The sequence below is a fragment of the Ascaphus truei genome, chromosome 2 (assembly GCF_040206685.1).
Source record: "Ascaphus truei isolate aAscTru1 chromosome 2, aAscTru1.hap1, whole genome shotgun sequence".
Taxonomy (NCBI): domain Eukaryota; kingdom Metazoa; phylum Chordata; class Amphibia; order Anura; family Ascaphidae; genus Ascaphus; species Ascaphus truei.
This window is the reverse complement of record NC_134484.1, coordinates 439,878,453-439,901,770: the sequence shown is the minus strand read 5'-3', so window position 1 is coordinate 439,901,770 and position 23,318 is coordinate 439,878,453. Positions and strand designations below refer to the sequence as shown.

General features: G+C 40.9%; 1 long non-coding RNA gene across 3 annotated transcripts in view; it reads right to left on the bottom strand.

The window, feature by feature from the left end:
• LOC142487846 (uncharacterized) overlaps positions 1 to 15,571 on the bottom strand; it is an 83,517-nt gene extending 67,946 nt beyond the window's left edge. For all 3 annotated transcript variants that reach the window (XR_012799330.1, XR_012799329.1, XR_012799331.1), the window contains exons 1-2: positions 15,364 to 15,571; positions 7,195 to 7,298 (exon numbers count right to left, since the gene is read on the bottom strand). This is a non-coding gene — a long non-coding RNA (uncharacterized LOC142487846). The remainder of the gene's footprint in view (positions 1 to 7,194; positions 7,299 to 15,363) is intronic.
• Between the last annotated feature and the right edge of the window lie 7,747 nt (positions 15,572 to 23,318).

The window sequence follows — 23,318 nt, the reverse complement described above, 5'->3', positions numbered from 1 at the left end:
TATATTTAGCTGTTTATAGATTTAATTCGATTATTTTTCTTTAATTTGAGTAATCATTTCTATATTATGTTTAAAAAGTTTAATATTTTTGGATATTTTGCTTGGATTGTGAGTGTTGTTTGTATAGAGGGTATTTCTATCCTCTGGGTATTCATCTGGTTACAGGTTTAATCTTTATATCCCTCTTGTAAGCCACTCATTTGCAGTACATGCAGTTGATGCAGCTTTGTTGTTTTTATTTTTAATTTCAATTTATTCCAGTGTCTAAAGACAAGATCGCACAGGATCTCCGAACACTAAAGTTAGACAAGAAATTTTGACCTGTCCAATTGTTCTGGGGTCTTTGCTCTTTTCTGTCTTTATAAATGGCCTGATGCATAAATAGCTGAAGGGAAGCAGTGCACAGATGTACAACACGGAGGTGTGACTGCGTGTGTACAGTGATTTGCACTGAACTCAGTGAAGATGACTGGGGGGTATAATAATAATAGTAGTAGTGACTTACACGGCCATGTGTAAGCAGATGCCCCAATGAAGTGACAATTTACAAAAAAAGAAATAAGGTGCACAACTCAAACAGGGTCCCACGTGAAAGGCAAGATTAGTGCTCTAAGAGCCCCAAAATCATGAGGCAAGGTAAATATGACCTTATTGTGAACAGTCACATGAATGCGTCTGCAGCCGTACTTGGGGGGTGGCTCAACACCCCTGTAGCTAGGAAAGTGAGACAGAAAACACAGCGCACAACGCATATATTGAAGTAAATATATATTGGTCTATTAAAATATTAAGGTTCTGCGTACATCAATATAAAAAATACAGGCAATGTGTGGGTATAGTTACCACACGCTGGAACTACTGGATCACAGCACGGCTCCTCAGCAGAGACATCAGAGGCACTTCAGCAGCCGAAGCCATCCACCAGGATACCGTCCAAAGACTGTAGTTCCCCCAATCTTCAGGGTAATTTCATGCAAGGGAGTCGGAGAACTCAACGTTTCTTGCACGACGCTCAATGCACTTCCGGTGCGTCATTCGGGCTGGCTACGAAACGCGTTGGAAAAGTGTCACACATCTGATGTCAGTTGCTTTTGCCGTATAAGGTACTCTGTGCTTCTCCCTGCTGTCCGCTGTCGCGTGCTCCGTGGTGACCGTTGTGCCCATGCTCGGAAAATTATCCAGCCCCAGAGAGGAAGGAACTGGCCCGCTACGTCATCAGCGAGCGACCTGCCAGCCCGAGTGATGCACCGGAAGTGCGTTGAGCGGCGTGCGAGACACGTTGAGTTCTCTGACTCTATTGCGGGACTTTACATCGGCTCCCTTGCATGCAATTACCCTGAAGATTGGGGGAACTACACAGAGTTCTTTGGCTGGATCTTGGTGGATGGCTTCGGCTGCTGATGTGCCTCTGATGTCTCTGCTGAAGAGCCGTGCTGTGATCCAGTAGTTCCAGCGTGTGGTAACTTTACCCACTCATTGCCTGTGTTTTTTATATTAATGTACGCAGAACCTTAATATTTTAATAGACCAATATATATTTTCATACTTCACTATATGCGTTGTGCGCTGTGTTTTCTGTCTCACTGCCCCAATGAAGTCCCTGTATGCGCCGGTAACCTCTCCACTGGGCAAACAATCTCTCCCATCACTCCCGGTGGACACTTCCTTGTGATATGCAGATAGAAGTCTCCCCGTGTGAAGGATGATAAACACTCTGCTCATATTACTCGACCTCTGCAGCATTTGAGACCGTGGACCACCCTCTTCTCCTTCACATTCTCCATACTCTTGGTATTCGGATCAAAGCTCTATCCTGGATCTCCTCATACCTCTCCCATCGTACTTTCAGTGTCTCTTTTGCGAACACCTCCTACTCCTCTATCGATCTCTCTGTGGGGTACCCCAGGGCTCTGTCCTGGGACCCTTTCTCTTTTCTCTTTACACACTCTCTAGGTGACCTAATCACAGCTTTTGGGTTTAGATATCACCTCTATGCTGACGACACACAAATTTACCTTTCAACCCCTGACCTTACACCTGCTATACAGACCAAAGTTTCTGAATGTGTCTCTGGAATATCATCCTGGATGGCCATCCGCCGACTGAAACTTAACATGGCAAAAACAGAGCTCTTTATACTTCCTCCCAAACCTGGCCCTACTACTTCCTTCCACATTAGTGTTGGAAGTACCATCATTCACCCAGTAGCCCAAGCACGCTGCCAAGGGGTCACACTCGACTCCTCTCTCACATTCGTCCCTCACATTCAAGACATATCTAAAACCTGCCGCTTTTTCCTCCGCAATATAACAAAGATACGCCCTTTTCACTGTTGCTCCACTGCTAAAACTTTGACTCAGGCCCTCTTTCTCTCCTGCCTCGATTACTGTAACCTCCTGCTGTCCGTCCTTCCTGCCTCTCACGTGTCTCCCGTACAATCTATCCTAAACGCTGCTGCCAGAATAACTCTTCTATTTCCGAGATCTGTCTCGGTGTCTCCCCTGCTGAAATCACTCTCCTGGCTTCCTATCAAATCACGCATCTCGCACTCAATTCTCCTCACCTTTAAAGCTTTACACTCTTCTGCTCCTACTTACATCTCAGCCCTAATTTCTCGCTATGCACCATCCCGACTCTTGCGTTCTGCTCAAGGATGTCTTCTCTCTACCCCCTTTGTATCTAAAGCCCTCTCCCGTCTTAAACGCTTCTCACTGACTGCCCCACGCCTCTGGAATGCCCTTCCCCTCAATACCCGACTAGCACCCTCTCTATCCACCTTTTAGACCCACCTTAAGACACACTTGCTTAAAGAAGCATATGAGTAGCACCGTGGCTAATACTATACACGATACATAAAGCTTGGCCCCCTGCAGACGCACTTACCAGAATGCTCTCCTTCTTTCTCTGTACGTTCTCCCCACCAATTAGATTGTAAGCTTCCCGGAGCAGGGTCTCCTCTTCCGAAATGTTACTTTTATGTCTGAAGCACTTATTCCCATGATCTGTTATTTGTATTATTTGTTATTATATGATTGTCACGTGTAGTACTAATGTGAAGCGCTACAATCATCTGTTCCTTAGCAGGTCTTAAAATGAGGTAAATACAACCTCAGATGAACAACAACACGTGACATATTACACCGTGTCATGATTTATTTAACAAAAATAAAGCCAAAATGGAGAAGCTATGTGTGAGAAAATAAGTACACCCTTACTGCTTCCATAGAAATTAAGATGCTAAGTAGCAGACAGGTGCTGCTACTCAAATGCCCTTGATTAATTGATCATCAGCAAGTGTGACCACCTCTATAAAAGCCGAAGTTTTAGCAGTTTGCTGGTCTGGAGCATTCAGGTGTGTGTTAACACAATGCCAAGGAGGAAATACATCAGCAATGGTCTTAGAGAAGCAATTGTTGCTGCCCATCAATCTGGGAAAGGTTATAGGGCCATTTCCAAACAATGTAAAGTCCATCAGTCACAGTATTCTCCGCTACGCATTTCGCATAATAAACAGGTGGTATGATGAAGCATATTTATTATGCGAAACGTGTAGAGGAGAATACTGTGGCTGTTGGGCTTCACTTGCTCTTTGGCTAAGGGTCTACCTTGGACTAAATGTCAACACACCCCATGGACTGATCTATTGATTTGTTTGTGTGGGAGAGTTTCGCTACGGAGACTGCATAGAGAGGGGGTCAACTCCATACGGATCTTGCAGTGACGCAACTACCCGGAGTTACAGGAGTAACGGAGCTACTGAGAGTTAAGTCCCAGCGCGCGGGACGTACTACTCTGAAAGAGAGACTCCTTCCCTTCCTTCTCAGCAGCCTGCCGCAGCATTACAAAGCCCCACCAATTTGTACGGACTGCATTTTATCCATGTGTAAGTAACTTATTTCATGTTTACTCACCTTTTGTATTACATATCTTCTTGACCTTGGTGCGCTCTTGTGCTCTTTGCTTTCATTACATAGAAATAAATCACACGGAGGCCTACCGAACATTAATAAGTACTACCTTGCTGCACAAGTCAACACACTATTTGAATGGTTCCACTGCTCTAAGAGTAAGCACTGGGTAGAAACAGAAAATGAGCACTGCAGAGAGATAGAAACGAGGGGTGGCCCATGGCTAAATAAAATAGCCCGCCCAAAATACCTATACAAGCAACAAACTATCGGAGTGGCCCTCAAAGCATGGGAAGAAATATCCAGGGATAATAAAATCACTACATTTCCATCACCCCATACCCGATCTGTGGGAACCCGGCATTTCCCCCAGGTATGGAAACTCAAAATGTTTAAAAATGAACCGAAGCAGGAATAACAAACTTTGCAGACATGATAGACATAGACGAAGTCAGAACTTACCAACAGTTTGTAGAAAAACACCAATTCAGGCAAGGAGAAAGATGGCAATACTTATATATATTATACTATATGAACACACACAAAAATAAAATCATAAGAAAATAAAGCCCTTTGAAACTGTGTTTTTGATGTTGGGGGAAACAGGATATAACATCTCATACATATATAGAAGAGGAACAAGAGTCCAAACCAGGATTTGCATGGGCCTGGGAAAGGGAGTAAGGTAAGGAATGAATACTCCATGAACGAATGGTCACAAATATGGTCAAACGCTAGCACCATCTCCATTTCGACAAAAAATTCTTGAGAACACACAAAATAATGTACCTTTGGTACTACACTCCTCAGACACTACAGGGATGTTTCCCCTGGGCTTCAAATAAATGTTGGAGAGGCTGTGTAGGAATAGGATCAAGTACCCACATTTGGTGGAAATGTTAAATAATCAGGGACTTTTGGAATAAGATCATAGAACAGATTAACAAGATCGCCAAGGTAAAGATACCTCAAGACCCTAGTATTCTACTATTAAATAGAGAAAGGATTGAGGGTTCGAAACTTTGGAAATCTCTAGTACTACACCAGTTAAATGCTGCAAGAGGTGCCATTGCAGCCAAATGGAAGCAGAAGACTCCCACGGAAGACCAATGGGTTACGAGGGTTTGGGAAGTAATGAGAATGGAAAAGCTCTCCTATACAATCAAAGATACATTGTCAAGATGTAATGAGTCCCGGACCCCATGGAACACGTATATAGATGGGCACATATGAAATAAGGGAACATGGCGGGGGCGGGGGCGGGGGCGGGGGCGGGGGGGGGGGGGGAGGCTTAAAAGTGCATAGATCCCACAAGAGTAGCCAAAAACAACAAAACAAAAACGGTAACAATACGAACCTAACTACCAAGGGTACCATAGAACAGATCATGCAACACGACAATCATAGAATTCCATCACAAATATTACTATTTCTATTATTATTTTGGTAATATTTTGGCTATGTTAATTTTTGTATATCACTATTATTGTTGTCATTACTTCTAGTGATACTTGTAACATAACAAGGTATTATCACTACACAAGTTTAAAATACCCAAGCAAAATAATGTAAGCATGGAACATGAAAATATGCACAGTTATGTTACTTATTGAAACACAAAATAAATATGTAAAATAAATACTGTATGACAACTGAATGTAAAAACAATTAAAATAAAGAACTCCCCCACCCAAAAAAATAAAATTAAAGGGTGTTAAATCATGTTACCATGGAGAGCTCCATTTTAAACTCCTGGACACTTAATATTTCAACACTTATATATCCTTAATAGAGAAACAGATAATAAATAAATAAATAAAAATAGTGTTTGAAAGGACGACAAGAGATCTAAGAGTAAGAGAAAAAATAAATGCAAAAATACTCTCAGATCTTTTTCTTTACATTCAATTAAATGAATCTTTACAACGGGATACAAAAAATCATTTTCTTTTGCATTTAAATATTACGAAACTAATGATACAAAAATGTAAATGAATTCGTTATATCTGCAATCATCCCTACGCAAGAAGGACCTGGAACTTATTGGAAATGTATTGCCTAACCAAGGGGTGGCCCTAAGGTTCTTGGGACCCCGGGGAAGTAAGTTATTGGGGGCCCTTTAGAGGTTTGAATTTGATGACCTATAAGCAACTTACTGTAGCAAGTCGGCCATTCCTGATTTAAATGTCACTTTACCCTGTCGATGAAACGACAATGAAAGTCGCATAATACATTCAGGGTAATTAATATTTATTACAGCTGGAGTGAAGACAACTACAACTGACATAATAATAATAGTTTGTTCTTGTATATTCTTGTATATATATATATATATATATATATATATATATATATATATATATATATATAATATGCATGTAACATTATATCAGTGCTGCACTCTAAACGTTACCCGAGTCATAAGCAACCAAAAGTTAAATGCGGTAACCGGCAAATGTAATGCTCTTACCAAGACAAAAAGGAGCGTTACATGAAGATATAAATAAAGACATACAAACATGCAAACATACATACATATCATAATAGGATATATGGTATTAGCCAGTTAATTGATTACTCAAATTCAATGGTATATTTATTGGAATGTAACTTTTCGAGCATTATTGGAAGCAAAGTCCTCAATCAGATAACTATAATCTAAATAGCTGCCCATTTTATGTTCAATTAAAATCAATGCTAATCCAACCGGATGTTCTTGTGACATAGAAGAGCTTAGATCTTTTTTCTTTTTTTTTTTATTATTATTATTATGGTTTTTTTTAAATAATTTTCAACTTTGAAAATGACCTCCCCCCAGATGCAACGGTCACAGGTACAGTAAGAATAATGCGAAGTGCTACCAAGTAACTATCTTGAATATTAGGCTTATTGTAAGGGAGTGAAGGGGTTAACTCCCTAACTCTGTCAGGATCAGAAGACCACACCCTCGACTAAGGTGTTGTCATTCCACTTCTGATTAAAAAACAGGTTTTAAAAGCAGGCAGGGATTCCCTGTCAGCTCCCTCAGAACCTGCAAGGGACAGGTTCAGTTTCCCAGAGAAGTTATCAGGGAACACCTGGGACAGAATATCGGAAGCACAGATCTGAAACCTGCTAAGGTAGCAGTTTTTAAAAAACCAGGTCACTTTGGGTTCACACTGTAGGCGTAGAATACTTGTTCTTTGGCCGTCTATACTACGGACTTTATATACTTTGTAACCTGCTTTCCCAGACGGGGAAAAAAGGGACGCTTTGGTTTGAGAAACACTTGTGTGCAAGTACTTACTGAGCCGACACGGATACTTTCCTCTCACATATGGTGTCAGAAGGTGGGATAGCGCCTCCGGTGGTCAGTTGATGGAAACACACATTGGAATCCCTAAATGGAGACTGAAAAAAAAGAATAATAAAAAAACGATCAGCAGTTCGTGCTCCACAGGTCTCTGGTGAAAATGAAAATGTCACTTGTGAGCACATTCACATGTCTCAGACAGGTCTGCAACCCTGCTTTTCACCATTATCTCTTAGCATACAGTTCTTCCACCGTAGCCAGGGATTCTGGGAAATGATATGCAAATGCAAACACAGTGAATATTATATTACTATCCTCCCTTTGAATCTAAAACCCTCTCCCGCCTGAAACCTTTCTCACTGACTGCCTCGCACCTCTGGAATGTGCTTCCCCTCAATACCCGACTAGCACCCTCTCTATCCACCTTTAAGACCCACCTTAAAACACACTTGCTAAACGAAGCATACGAGTAGCTCTGTGGCTGATACTATACACATGATACATAAAGCTTGACCCCCTGCAGACAGACGCATTTACCAGAACGCCCTCCTACTGTCTCTGTACGTTCTTCCTACCTACCAATAAGATTGTAATCTCTTCGGAGCAGGGACTCCTCTTGTTCTGTTATTTGTATTATTTGTTATTTATATGATTGTCACATGTATTACTACTGTGAAGCGCTATGTACATTAATGGCGCTATATAAATAAAGACATATATACATAACATAAAAGAGTTGCAGCCCCTAGTGCTATTTGCAGAACTCAGACTGTAGGTTTTAATACAGATGTATAGATTATAAAGTAAATCAAAGTAGTTGTTTAGATAGAGTTTACCAAAGATCAGATTTTGAGAAAACCACTTTGTTCACCTATTATTTTGTCTTCTCGCAGGGTGCCCAAAAGCCATCATCAAGGAAAACTAGTATATCTAAAACTAAAGATGTACCATCAGACACTTAAAAACTCATTGAGAACTAGGAAGAAGACTATCTGGCATACCTCTAACATCCAACTCCTTCTTCCCTCTCTACCCCCATAGGGACCAGTGGTTGGACCAATCTTCACGCAATGTAGCACCCCCTAACATCCCCACCCTCAAACCTTAATGGGATCAACGGTCAGGCTGGACCATTCTCCAACCGGATATATACTGCATCCCACAATGAGCAGCCACTTTACCTTTTTGTTTCATCATTTGTCTCTCATTCCATCTACATTGTAAGCTCTTAGGAGCAGGACTCTCATTACCTCTCTGCATCTGTCTGTGCATGTTTGTCCTCATTTGCATGTAACTGTTTATGTGATGATCAAATCTCTGTAGACACCCACCCCCTCCCATTGTACCATGCTGCGGAATATGTTGACGCTTTACAAATAAACAATAAGAGTAAATAGTTTCAGTGCACCAAATCACTCAGAAATATATTCACATTTTTTTTTATTGTTGCCAAAAACAAGGCTTAAATTGTCAATTTGTCAAATTTGATAAAAAAAGCAGAGTTAGAAAAAAAGCAAATACTGTACCCCCTAACACCAAATATCTAATACTGGCACCTCAGGTCTCAGTATATCCTTCTATTGGTCATAATAGTTCCAAACATTCCTATTTTTAAAGGGTAAATGCCTAATGGCACACATGTTGTGATGTGATGACATACACCCACGCACAATTATGTCAACGGTCTCACGATAGCACAAGAAGCATCATATTGCTAGGTAACCTTCCCCAATGTGGTAGTAGCCGATCTCAACTGCATTATACAATGCTTATGGAAGTATTACCAGAGTGTACAATCACATTGGACAAGCAAAGATATTAAAACCTACAAAAATAACACTATCATAATCACCATAAAACATACAATGTGACCCATGCAAAAGCAACAGGGAGGAAAAACAGGACATCTGGAATCGCCCGCACAAAACTAACTACACTACAACCTAACAGAATGAAACAACAATTAAAATATAAGGGAAGCCCTTTATCCCTGTGAAAATAAAAAATGATGATTCAAGATCGGAACTATTCTCTCAACAGACTTTGGAGAAAGCCATATAATAGATCAAGGCTCTCGTAGTTCCAATTTTACGCAGATCAATGTGTTTTCAATGTAGAAGCTCAATGTAAATCGAATATGACACAACAAAGTGCGTATAAAGGTGTGATGTCATGAGAACATCATATCAGAAAATAATTCTTCAACATAAATCACATCAATTACCAGTTTTACAGCCGATTTAATTCTAAGATAAAAATAGTGTTTTCAAAAAAAAACCAGACTGTATGTCATAGAAGCAGGGGAAATCACCCTAAAATTAGATCAAATCAGAGTGAAAAGATGACTAAACAGCAAAAAAAAAAAAAAAAACAAATACCCAAAGCACTCAAAAAAACTGTTATTCACATCAGTGAATCATAAGGAAAAATGCCATTTTTAATCGTTAACAGCAATGAACGGTAAAAAAACACCACAAGTGGTGAAAAAAGCAAGCAAGGTGATCCTATACGGCAATGTCCCCCAGTCCCACACTCATGATGCAACCCCACAAACACGGGGTAACCAAAGGGGGAAAAAACACGCGGGACAAGAAATAAACAGACACACCCTCAGAAACAGAAGCACTAATGAGTGAAAGTGCGAATGGCAATATAAACCAGAACGGCTGTAAACAGCCGCTAAATGCCGAATGTCCATGATAATGGGAGCTATGTAGTGGGCACTGTGGCCCTTCTTCAGTCCCGTTCCCACTTAAACCATGAGAGACAAGAGATGTTACCAATGCCAACTTAGTCCCATTCAAACAAACTCATGTTATTCAGGCCCATTGAGGAAGGTTGCCTAGCAATATGATGATCGTGGACATTGTGTGTGGGCGTATGTCATTCACGTCACATCATTCGTGATGTTACGCATTTACCCTTTAAAAAACAGCAGGTTTGTGACTGCTATTAGGACCAATAGACGGGCACCAGTCTTAGATAATAGATTAGTATAAAAAAGAGTGATGGTGCGCAGCTGATAACGTGATAATGTGATAAAATACACAAATGTGAATATAGAGTGTATTAAACAATAGTGATGACCTTGTAGGTGTAAATTCACAAATAATGCGTCTGCAGCCTTTCTTGGGGGGTGGCTCGACACCCCTGGGGCTAAAGAAACAGAGAAAAGACAAGGCGCACAACGCTCATAGTGAAATACAGTTTAAAAAGTTAATTTTACTAGAAGATAATAAGTTCTGCGTACATCAATATGTATAAAATCAAGCATTTGATAGGTGGGGTTACCACACAGGGGAACAGCTGGACTCGTCAGGCTTCATCCACTGTCAGAAGAGGAACCGGAGACCAACGATCATCTGACCAGGTAGGGGGGGCCCTCTGGATCCGTGGAGGGCACTCACTCCGTTCCTGGATGCTGAGATGTTAAATCCGCAGTGTGGATATACATACAAGTCCCAATAACACGTGCAGTCTGCTCTGCTGTTGCCTTCCACTGCTACACACCGGTAGCACGCTGTTGCGCCTCACGGGACGCCCGCTGATGACGTCACTGGTTTGTTCTTACAGTGCAGAGCCCAAGGCAATGTCTATGATGTCCACAGTGTTATCGCAAAGCGCCGTATGGCAACCGGGGAGGCACAGAGTGGATTAGGCAGGGATGACTGACGCAAGGGACAGGCAGGGATGAATAAAAGATATTAAACTATAAAATATAGTTAAGTGTATACATTAAGCGACTGAGTTTCTGAAATAGAAAAGCCACAATTAGAAACATACAGGTGTCTAATCAACAATGAACAAAGATATAGTCAGATGCTTAAAGATCAGTACAAGGACCAGATGTCTATATCCTCGTTTAACCCTTTTGGGGCCAGCGAACCCATTTTGTAAATCCAAAAGGTTTTTCTATTTCAGAAACTCAGTCGCTTAATGTATACACTCACTAATGTTTTATTTCATTGTATTCTATATTGTGTAAAGGTTCTGTTTCTTTTAATTAACACTGTATATGCATGTATCTTTAATGAGCTTTGAGCTGCACCTCTATGGATTGGTGCAGCAATATGACACCTTATTTCTGATTGGGTGTTTGATGTATAAAAGTGTACACTTCCCCAGTTGCATTTATTCCCTGAAGAAGTAACTGTGTGTTACGAAACGCGTTGGAGTGTTTCAGCTCATTTCTTAACTATATTTTATAGTTTAATATCTTTTATTCATCCCTGCCTGTCCCTTGCGTCAGTCATCCCTGCCTAATCCACTCTGTGCCTCCCCGGTTGCCATACGGCGCTTTGCGATAACACTGTGGACATCATAGACATTGCCTTGGGCTCTGCACTGTAAGAACAAACCAGTGATGTCATCAGTGGGCGTCCCGTGAGGTGCAACGGCGTGCTACCGGTGTGTAGCAGTGGAAGGCAACAGCAGAGCAGACTGCACGTGTTATTGGGACTTGTATGTATATCCACACTGCGTATTTAACATCTCAGCATCCAGGAACGGAGTGAGTGCCCTCCACGGATCCAGAGGGCCCCCCCTACCTGGTCAGATGATCGTTGGTCTCCGGTTCCTCTTCTGATAGTGGATGAAGCCTGACGAGTCCAGCTGTTCCCCTGTGTGGTAACCCCACCTATCAAATGCTTGATTTTATACATATTGATGTACGCAGAACTTATTATCTTCTAGTAAAATTAACTTTTTAAACTGTATTTCAGTATGTGCGTTGGGCGCCTTGTCTTTTCTCTGTTTCTTTAGATATTAGATATTGGGGTTGTATCTGCCTTTTTCTTAACTCTGCTTTTTTTGGTGGTAAATGTTGGCATACTGTTATGTTTGAGTATGTTTTAAGCCTTTTTTTTGGCAACAATAAAAAAAAGGGTGTGTGTGGCGAGCACGCACATTTTAAGTGAAACTTCTTTGTGTTCTGTCACTGAATGAAAAAGTTTTGGTAGTATAATTACAATTTCAATCAAAAACATCGAAATCAAAATACAATTTCGGTGACAAAACACAAAGAAGTTTCACTTGGAACATGCTTCCTGTTTTAACATTTCCCTTTCAAAATCTACCAGCGATTATCTACTATTCAACCGGTTCTAATATAGAAATGCTGCCTTAATCCGACCTAACAAATTGCCCCTGTCAACTTTCAAAGCTTGACACAATAATCTTTGTTATTGAAGACTAATAAGAAAGATTTTTGTGTCAAATTGTGAAAGTTGTTTGGCTCATATTACTCATCATTGGTTTAACTTTTTGCTTAGGTAATGCAATAATTGGGGAAGGACTTGGATAAATGTCAATTGCTTGTTAAAGTCTTACATATCTACTTTAAGTTTCTATGATCCAATATATATTAATCAACTCTTTTTCATTGCAGACTGCCTTTCTTTCTTTTTTTTTTTACATATTGATATTATACATTTACAAGAAATGTACATGTTTTGTTCTTTCAGTGTGTGTGTCCTCGCTTCTGCGCATGCGCGCCATGCGCCGGATGCTTCGCGCATGCGTGCCGGGAACGCTTCTGCGTATGTATGCGTGCGCCGGATGCCCCTACGAGTATGAGCCGGATGCCTCTGCACATGCACAGCCAAAACAGGCCACCCACGTCACTTCCATTACACTACTTCCATCAGCCAGCTCCTCCCTGGCTGTCCAATAGTAATGCTCCTGTTTCCGGTCACATGTTCCCCGGCTCCCACCAGCATCAGCTCAACAAGGACGTCCCCGCCAACAGGATGTCTGCCACTGCTCCCATGATGCCGCCGTGGTCCTCCTCACACTCCGCTGTGGTCTTCCTCACCCTCCGCCGCCGGCTTCAGGTAATTCAATGCCACCCTGCCAGGTACCTGGTACCCAGCCCAGAAAAATTTCTATTTTACCCCGGGTACCCGGTATTTGTCAATTTAGAGGACTCGGTACAACACTAGTTTTTCCCTGTCCTGTGGCTGCTGTCACTCTTCAGTGTTAAGGTTGTTACATATAACTCCCTTAGCTGGCTTCTTAGCCTGTTGCCCTGGCAACCCCCCATCTCTCCTCTGTGAGTTGGACTGCCTCAACTCCCCCTGCTACTTGGTGGAGTCTCTGTCTTTTTTCAGCTTGTACTGGCAAGCTCACTTCCTTTTTACACCAACAACCACTGTGAGTATCTATCACTGGTTTCCTCAGAACAAAGGATTGTTTTTTTAACCTTCCCTTTATATTTACTACCTCCAAGTTCCCTTATGCTTTCTGTTTACCCCCTCCAATAAAGTTACAGAAAATAAGAAGGACTCTGTGTGCATTAAAAGGAGACAAGTTTAACTGACTGTCCCAAGTCATTAGCTACAGTGAGCCTGGGTCAGAACAGTGAGTGAGTATTAGTAAATGTGTGTAGTGTGTGCAGCATTTGAAGCCATGTAGCATCAATATCTGCATGAAAGGTCAGAGCATCAGGGCTTAGTATGGAGTACTAGTTGCTGTAATTGGGGAAGGATATAAAAAAAAATGTGGATTCTGATCGAAGTAAAAGTTACATTAGTGCTCCATGTCATTTTTGTCATTACTTTATTATTATTTTTTTAATTGTAATGTTATTTTCAAAACCTCCTTGCATACATAGAGCTCTCATGCAGTAAAAGGTTTACATACTGTACGTATGGTTCATTAGGCAGAAGGCCCTGCATCATGAATCTACAAATCTGACACTTTAATATATAATTAGATTTTATTATATCTTATGATTTCATTATTAACTAATATTAATTAATTAATATATAATTAGATTCTACTAAATACAACAAAATATAACATTTTATGAACGAGTTTCTACGTGAGTTCACAAGAATAAGAAAACTAGTACCTTCCAGAAAATGTAATTCAGATAAACCATCATAGTTCATGAAGCAAATCTGAATCACATTTACTAAACTCAGGGGGAAATATATTGTGCTTACAAAATATTTGTCCCATCTGACCCCGTTGAGGACATATCATGGTTGACACCTTGTTCAAAAGAGATATGCAAACTATTTGCCCAAGTTCGCAAATATAATAGCAAAGTTAACCAAATCTAGTCATATGGAGGTTCACAAGGCCAATGTAGGAATGGGAAGTACTAAAAAAATTATTAAAAGCCATCTTATTTCTTCTTCAGCCATCTGATGTAGCCTCCACGATGACATCAGGTTTTCTGCGGGTGCCTTGGTCTTTTATAGTGATAGGTCCATCGCAGAATACATGCTATTGGAACACATGGTACAGCAAAATTCATGATGTCATCACTAATTGAGGTGATAATGTTTCGGGGTCTAACCCATTCCCACAGCTCCAAAAGAAGTTCAACAGATGCACTTTCAGATCCTCTTCTCTGTCTGGAGTCCTCTGCAGAGGACTAGACCCCAAAAGGTTGCCCCCCTTACCAATTTGTTGCCTCACGAATCTCTTGAACTGTGTTATAGTGAGAGCTTTCATTTTTTTGTTGCAATGTGGCATTTTTGCCCTCTTTGTGCACATTCTCTGCGGGTACCTGGACTTCTATCTATTCTGTGCATAAGTATAACTTAGAAATAGTTCTGTGATTTCGGCGTTTGATTATTAATGTAAAAATAGTCTGAAGAGCCCAACTATTGCTCATTATCAATGTTTGTATTGTTAACTATTATTTGAAATAAAAACATTTTTTTTTTAACTGTAACCCCTCTTTATTTTACCTCTGATTATATGGCCTGTGACTGAGGTGGGAGCCTGAGTCCTATGGTTTACTGTTGAATTCTTATAGTGTGTGGTACATGTTGTGTGAGACTGTAGTGACTAGACACAACACAGTGGTAATGTATTATAACAAGCTTTATATACACATATAGCTATAATTTGTGGTGTTACATATCTCATAAGAATCAGTACAGTGACTCTTAATCTCAGAATCACTCCAAACACATATATACTTAAACAAACCATACCAACAGTGCGAACGCTGCGCAAACAAATAATCTCTTTTATCTTTATCCGGCCTCCCAATCATGGGGTACTGGCCTGTAGATCCTGGTGTGCTAGCACAATCTTTGGAGCTCATAAACTGTGTGTGTGTTTGTGTGTTGCAGACATGGTGCTTTACAAAGATCAAACTGTGATGGGAATATAACTGCAGTTTATATCCTTTGTGGGTTAGCTCACCCACTCCAACCTGGACAGCTGGGCTCCCTAATCTCTCTCAGTAGTAGCCACTTCTGCCTGCTTCTGCACTGTCAGGTCCTGGTCTCTGCTAGGCACTGCTGCATGCACATGTCTACTTGGGCAACTCTCTCTCTCTGCAGTTCCCTCTCTCTTAGGGGTCCTGCATTGACTCTCTGTGCAGGATGGGCCTGCACACCCTCACTCCCTCGGCTCCCTTTCCAACTGTCACTAACTGTCATTCCACTGGCTAAGCACAGTCACATGGTCCAGTGGAATGTAATTCTTAAAGGGGCCATGTCCTGTGCTGATAGCAGACACGGGTGGTTACATAACATTTATTTTTGGACTCTTATGTGGCTTTTTGCATGAGTGCTGGGGTATCTGATGTTTTCAGTATGGTTGGTTGTTTTACTCTGTCCCTATGAGATGTCTTCAGAGGCCTGCACCCTCGCAGAAGACCTAAAGACAATTATAGGACCCAAATTATTGAGGAACCAACCAGGAGAGGGGCAATACTGGATTTGGTAATATCAAACAATGTAGACGTAATAGCAAATATTCAAGTCCTGGAACATTTGGGTAACTGTGATCATAACATGGTCTCATTTGAAATAAATTATCAAAAAACAGATTACTTGGGTTCAACAAAGACCTTAAACTTTAGAAATTCAGATTTGAATAAACTGAGGACTAACCTACAAGTAATACATTTGGACGATGTTTTTGCAGGCAAAAATGTAGAAGATACTGTAAACGGGCAGTCTTTAAAACATTCTTAGAAAAGCACACATATCAGTCTATACCCTTGGGTAATAAGTATAAAAGAAATAAGTCAAAACCAATGTGGCTAAATAAACAGGTAGGGGAGGAAATGGAAAAGAAGAGGCAAGCGCTTAGATTCTTTAAGAGAAAAAACAAAACAAAAACAGCGCTCCACAGAGGAAGTGATAACAGTGAATCTGACAATAATGAAGTGGAAAACCATGAATAATCAATACATATTATTATGGTGACAATAATGGTGCAAAAAGTGTCCACAAAAGTGAAGATATATAAAATGCAGCTCAAAACCTTTTCAAGGAACGGTCCGCAGTGTTCCCTCTTTGTAGAACGTTTGTAGACAGTAGGGGAGCGCAGATCAATCGGTGAGATATGTAAAAAATAAAATAATATAGTGCGATAAAGTTTTTAACAGTGGTGGGGTTTTTCTGTGTTAAAGTGTTCTATAAATTGGGAACTCACACATTCTCCCAAGAAATAAAGTGCATCTCCAAAACTGTGGCAATTGAAGAAATGGGGTGTTCTGATGTTCTGTTTGATCAGTCCTCTCTCAGCTGGATGATGTCACTCAGTGCGATAGGTAAGTGGCAGTGTAAGGATGTAGAACTTGAAACCAAACATAGTGCCATCCAATAATATCAACAACTTTAATAAAACCGTAAGGATGCACACTTACATCATAACAAAAATATACAGGCACCCTGCTAACCTCACCCTGCCCTTACCTGACTGCATCCAGGATCCTCTTGCATCAGAGACCAGAAGCGCGCCATGAGCTGGAAGTGATGCGATGGCTGAAAGATCCAAGCGAAGGAGGGTGGTGAGAGCCTGAGAGCAGCACTCGCTTTTATTATGTAGGGATGTACCAGGCACAAAGCCCAGAAAAACGCTGCATCACAAACGCAAAAGGGAGATAATAAAACACAATTTATTATGTGCCTGCATATTTTTGTTATGATGTAAGTGTACATCCTTACGGTTTTATTAGATAAAGTTCCTTTTTAGAAAGGAAAGGTATACACCAAATAAGTAAACATGGGAAGGATGTTGATCCAGGGAGTAGTCTGATTGCCAATTCTTGGAGTCAGGAAGGAATTTATTTTTCCCTTTATGAGATATCATTGGAGGATATGTCACTGGGGTTTTTTTGTTTGCCTTCCTCTGGATCAATAAGTAAGTATAGATATAGGATAAAGTATCTGTCTAAATTTAGCATAGGTTGAACTTGATGGACCCATGTCTTTTTTCAACCTCATCTTCTATGTAACTATGTAACTATATTGTTATACATCCGGAGGCTGAAGATACAAGAAGAAAGAAGAAGACTTAGAAGAAGAAAAGAAGATAAGTACTTACTTCAGAAGAATCTCCAAGCAGCAGAGTATCAAGGGCTTTGGGTAAAGTTGAGGATCCCCCGTCGCAGGCCCTATGTATGGGGCCAGATTACAAATAGGCCTGGATTGCTTTTTTGTGGGAATTTTGTATTTATTTTTGGGGCCATCAGGCCTTTAATTAATGTAATGTTTTTTGAATTATTGTTTGGTGGCCATCAGACCTTGGTTGATTTTTATGGGTTTTCTTAATTGTTGGGCAGCGGACCCTTTTTTTGGATTAGTTCCAGGAGGCTACAGCCCTGAAGAGGAGGACAGCCTTCATTTGGGATGGGGTAAGTGAGAAACGTTTCTTACAGCTTTACATGGAGTACCCATGTGGCTATCTATGCTCCCATTGAGAGTGCTTATATAGCCACAGTGACAATCAATACGTTTGTTTACAATTTATTTTCTAGATTTTTTTTATTTTGTATTTGTAATATTAATGTATGTTTTGTTTTTATGGTAAACAGTGCAGCTGTCGTGCGCTCAAGTTGGGCATCTGGATAAATGAATGAATAAATGAGTCCGTCTGGAGATTGGGGGGAGTGGGGAGGTGCCTTGGAAATGTATCGGAGAGTAACTGGGTATCCTGGAGCAACAACTGGTATGGCGACCGGGCTCCTACACGACACTGAAGCAGCTCTCCCAGTACCAGATATACAGGGACACCCTCAAGGGGAAAGGTAAAGGATCGTGGAGGTAAGGAACATCCTTCTTACCTCCGTGTAAGTCCTCCTGGTCCCGCAGGTTTGAATGATATGCAGACCGCACGTCCGCGGTGTATCGATTGCACGAAGCCTCCCCCCCCCCCATACATTGTTTGCAACATTTTTATTATTTCTTATTTTTAGATTCATTTACACTCTATTTTGATTAAAAAGTTACAACTAGTTGCATTAATATATATATATATATATATATATATATATATATATATATATATATATTCTAAATCAATTGGAGCAACAATTCAGTTATTTTTGAAGTCAATAATTACAGATTTCTGTGTAGTATAACAGAATATAAATGATACATCTTTATTTAGTTTCTATACTTGAATATACATTTACATTCTCCTTTACAAGTTTTTTAGCATTTGTGATATGCATAATTAACTATATTCAACTGGTGTGTCAGTATGACCTCAGCCTCAGTCAGCTGTGTTTGATGTGGGTGTTTTTCTTTTAATTACAGACCGTATTTAAATGTGCATACTTCCTGTCAGTCTCATACTCCTTGAGGAAGCGCTAATACCAGCGTGAAACGCGTGGGAGGACTTTCTTTGTCTATTTTTGTCATTTATCTACGCCCCAATAAAGCCTTTTTGTATTTTCCCATACAAGGGTACCTCTTTTTTCTTTTTCATTACCAATTTTGGCTAAGGATTGTCCGTTTAACATTTCAGTGCACTGAATACACTCCACTCACTTGATGTTTTGTTTTTACCCTTGAATGGGAGGGGTTAAGTTTGTTGGGAGTAGTTACCCTAAGGAGGGTGGTAAGGACCCCTAGGGTGGTGGTGGTAGGGACGAACCCCTTGTTTGCCTTAGCAGTTAGTAAGGCCTTGCATGGAAATGCCTTACTAACCACTTAGGTTGCTGGGAGAGAAATGTTGTGTAGTTATATTTCTGTATTAACCCCTTTATAGTGCTTAGTGGTCAATTAAGTCACGGGACCCCATTACTAGCTGATGTCTTGGGCTACTAAGGGGTTAATATCTAATAAAATGTGTTATATGTAATGTTTTATCACCTATTCCATGTTGGTTTAGCTTATCTTACCTATATGTATATTTACACATTGGCAAGGTCGGGCTGACACCAGCCTGGAGTAGGTGGTCAAAAAATGCGGTATTTTGTCGAGTTAGACAGGTTCCGAGAAATATTGGTGACTAGCACCAAAATGACAACGTTTCCAGTATTTCATTATGCTTTTGCCGATCCCAATAAAAAATGCATTATTTTTCACGGTACAAAGTTAATGACTTGCACCATAAAAATAACACGTTTTTTGAGGACATACGGCATTTTTTGGCTAATGGATTTTGATGAGTCTAGGCCAATTATAGGCAACATGATATACTTCAAGGGCCGCTGAGCCCTCAATAGGACTGCACATTACTCAAACATATATACATATAGTACACAGGCAGAATCAGAGTTGCACCAATGGGTAGTACTTTCACCCCGTCCCCTCCAGTCAGCTTCTTCGTATTACTATTATTGTTATTATTATTATTATTATTATTATTCTCCTCTCCTAACACTGGGAATGAGGGAATAACACCTTCATGAGGCAGCTGAGGGAGAAGGAAGAAGCTACAATCCACACCAGCAACATCTCCACTCCCTCTGCACTGGGGAGGGAGGGCTGCTGTTGAGGGCCACAAATGAAGTCCCTGAGGCCTGCATTTGGTCAACCTGGTCCACATGTTGCCCTCCAATGCTCTAGGACATGGGTGCTCAACTCCAGTCCTCAAGACCCTCCAACAGGACAGGTTTTAAGGATATCCCTGCTTTAATAGAGATGGGTCAATCAGGGGCTCAGTTGACGACTGTACCACCTGTGCTGGAGCAGGGATATCCTTAAAACCTGACTTGTTGGGGGGTCTTGAGGTCGTGGAGTTGAGCACCACTGCTTTGGTCAGTGTAACTTCCTTGGTGACATCATTTTAAAATAATGGAACATCACATCATCTCAAAAGGCCACTTGGGGGAGCCCTTCACTGCAAAATAAATCAATGGGCACCAACAATATAAAAAAAACATGGACAGAAAAGTCCCTGTAAATCATCTCAATTTAATTATACTGTGTTAAATATTGTTTGCTTGTATAAAAGCTGTTAATAAGATTGATTGTCGTCTCATTCACCTTCTGTTATACACACCACCAAAAAAAAAAAATACTACTATGCCATACAGATATAGCAAAAAGGGAAAAGCGATCAGTTCCCCATTTGTAGTCACGTTGAACGCTCTTACTTTAGACAGGAGCCCCACTGAGCGAACACCCCCCCTCTTCCCCCATACAGCAGGTCTCCAACAAGGAAACATCTCTACATTATTACGCGGTGTGAGATTGCTTCCGACAAACAGATCACATAGGCCATCATTTATTGTTTGTTTCTATTCCAGGAATGTACCACATAATAAAGCCCAGACATCGACCGGCCAGCGACCACCGACCCTGGACCCGAATGGATTCCTTCCCAAGCTAGATGTTAGACCTGCCTTGAAATGACAACCCTCCCTTCGCTCTCCTGTTTTCAAATTGAAAAATTTGGCTCATGTATCTTTTTCTTTCAAGTGCCAGATTGATCAGCGCACACCTTTCATATAAATGTACATTCATTATATTTTTGGTCATTGGATTTTGAAGATGTGAAACAGCAATTTACTTTTGTTAGCAAAATATACAAGCAAGTGACCTTGTATAATGTAAAAAAAAAAAACACACAACTACTGTACTAATATTTGGTTGTCAGTATACAGAAGAAACCCTGCTTGTCTACAATGATATATATATATATATATATATGATAATAAAATACCTTGCAAATTGCATACCGTAGAAATTTAGAGTAACATGATCTAAACCAGTAATTGGGTGTCTGATGCAGTATTCTATTCACAATCTACTCTTCTATATTTTCTATAGTGTTATTGATATTCATGCAATACTGAGAAGGTTTCCCATGGGAAGAGATGTGCACAGAATTTTAACTATAAGATTGCATGGGTAATAATGTGGCTATGCTGGTAAACACAGTGTCATTTTAATATACACGAATTACCACAAAAACCTGCTTGCTCCCTGTTTTTATTACACACAAAAAAATGGTGTCTAAAAAATACAAAGCTGAAAAAAATGTAACAGAAGATGAGATTTTTTAACATACGTAGGAAATGTAGAAATTTAAATATCTGGAATGTGTAAAATGTATGTGGATATTGTGGCAGGGTGGCCTCATGGTAGGGTCAGTAAGAGTCCACACAAGTGTGTTTTTGGCCTTAAACTCTTCGGTGGTCTATTTCTCAAAAGCACAGCATTGGACACTGTCCCTCTTTAAGGCAAAACGAAACCCATAAAAATAAAAGCCTACTCCACAGTAGGGAGGCTAGGCTAACTTCCAGTTATAAACAACGGAAAACTATAGAATACAAAATATATAGTCTATAACTTGGTGCTCGGAAATCTGTCCCAGGATTCTCCAGGCAATCCATCAGGATACTGTGGCACCCTGCAGAAAGGCAGCCCTGCTTCCCCCGCGGGCTTTGGCTCAGGTTCCCTGGTGTGGGTCCCTTCTGGAATGGGTAACTGTACCAACCAGTGTCCTACTGGTTGGGGAAAAGTCTCTACTGTTTGTGGGTGTGGGTGTGGGTATGGGTCTCAGCAGGCCTGGGGAACTGTGTGTCCTACTGGTTGGAGAAAAAATAAGCCGCCTGTAACATTTGCATGGAGATTATGTATCTCAATGCAAGGCTGTTACAGGTGATCGTACACAAAAGAAATACATTTTAATAATAGTGTACATGAGCAGGGGGTCTCCGGAGCTGAAGCGCATTGGTTTCAGGTCTGGGGACCCCCTACTTGAGGAGATACAGGCCCCGTTATGGGATGCCGGTATCCCCTGCGCTTTTAAAGCTTCCACGTCACGTGACCGGGACATTTAAATTCTGCAGGGTATACCGGCACCCAATAACGGGGCCTGTATCTCCTGAAGTAGGGTGTCCCCAAGGCTGAAACCAATGCGGTTCAGCTCTGGAGACCCCCTACACATCTACACTACTGTCAAAACACACACAACAATAACCAATAATTCATTACCGTAGCGGCTATCCGCTATGGTAATGAAGCTGCATTAATGTAAATTTTAATAATAGTGTGCGGCAGCAGGGGGTCTCCTGAGCGGATCCGCATTGATTTCTGGCTCAGGGACGCCCTGCCTTCCGAGTTACAGGCCCGGCATCGGATGCCAGTGTCGCCACCATCTTTATAGCGTCCAAGACGCGACGTGAACGCTATAAAGATGGTGGCGACAATGGCATTGATGTTACAGGCCCCGGTTTGGGGCCTGTAACTCGGGAAGCAGGGAGTCTCTGAGCCAGAAATCAAAGCGGTTCAGCTCAGGGGACCCCCTGCTCCCGCACACTATTAATAAAAATACATTAAAACAGCTTAATTACCTTAGCGGCTATCCGCTAGGGCAATGAAGGGGTTAAGGCACAATAGCATGTTTATTGGGGACAATTGCCCCCAATAAACATTGCAATATACAACACACATCCCCCCCTAACACATACAATACAGTAATGGGCAAAATTACTATTATCCACATATTGATAAAAATGCATTTGCCCATTTTAACTACACGAATCACAATAAATACAGTAAATACATATTACACTTACCTTTTCCAGGATCCCACGATGAAGGCCGTCTTCATCCTCATCGTCATCCTGCCCATGTCCCCTCCTAAGCTGCAAAACATACAAAAGAATAAAAATAGCCAATGTAATGTCCCCTAACCCCTTAATCACCTTAGCGGTTAATAACCGCTATAGTAATTAAGGGGTTAACCCACCCTGCACCGATACCAACCCTTCACCCATTCGTTTGTACAGTGGGTATAATATATATATATTACACCATATATCAGAGTTGGGATTTCGTTCCCACGCTCTAATTGGCTACCGTACCATGTGTCGCCGGCCATCTTTGTTTTGATGACGTCATCTTAAAGGCAATTGAAGCTCAGCCATTCTGATTGGCTGGCTTCATTCCCTTTAAATGATGTCA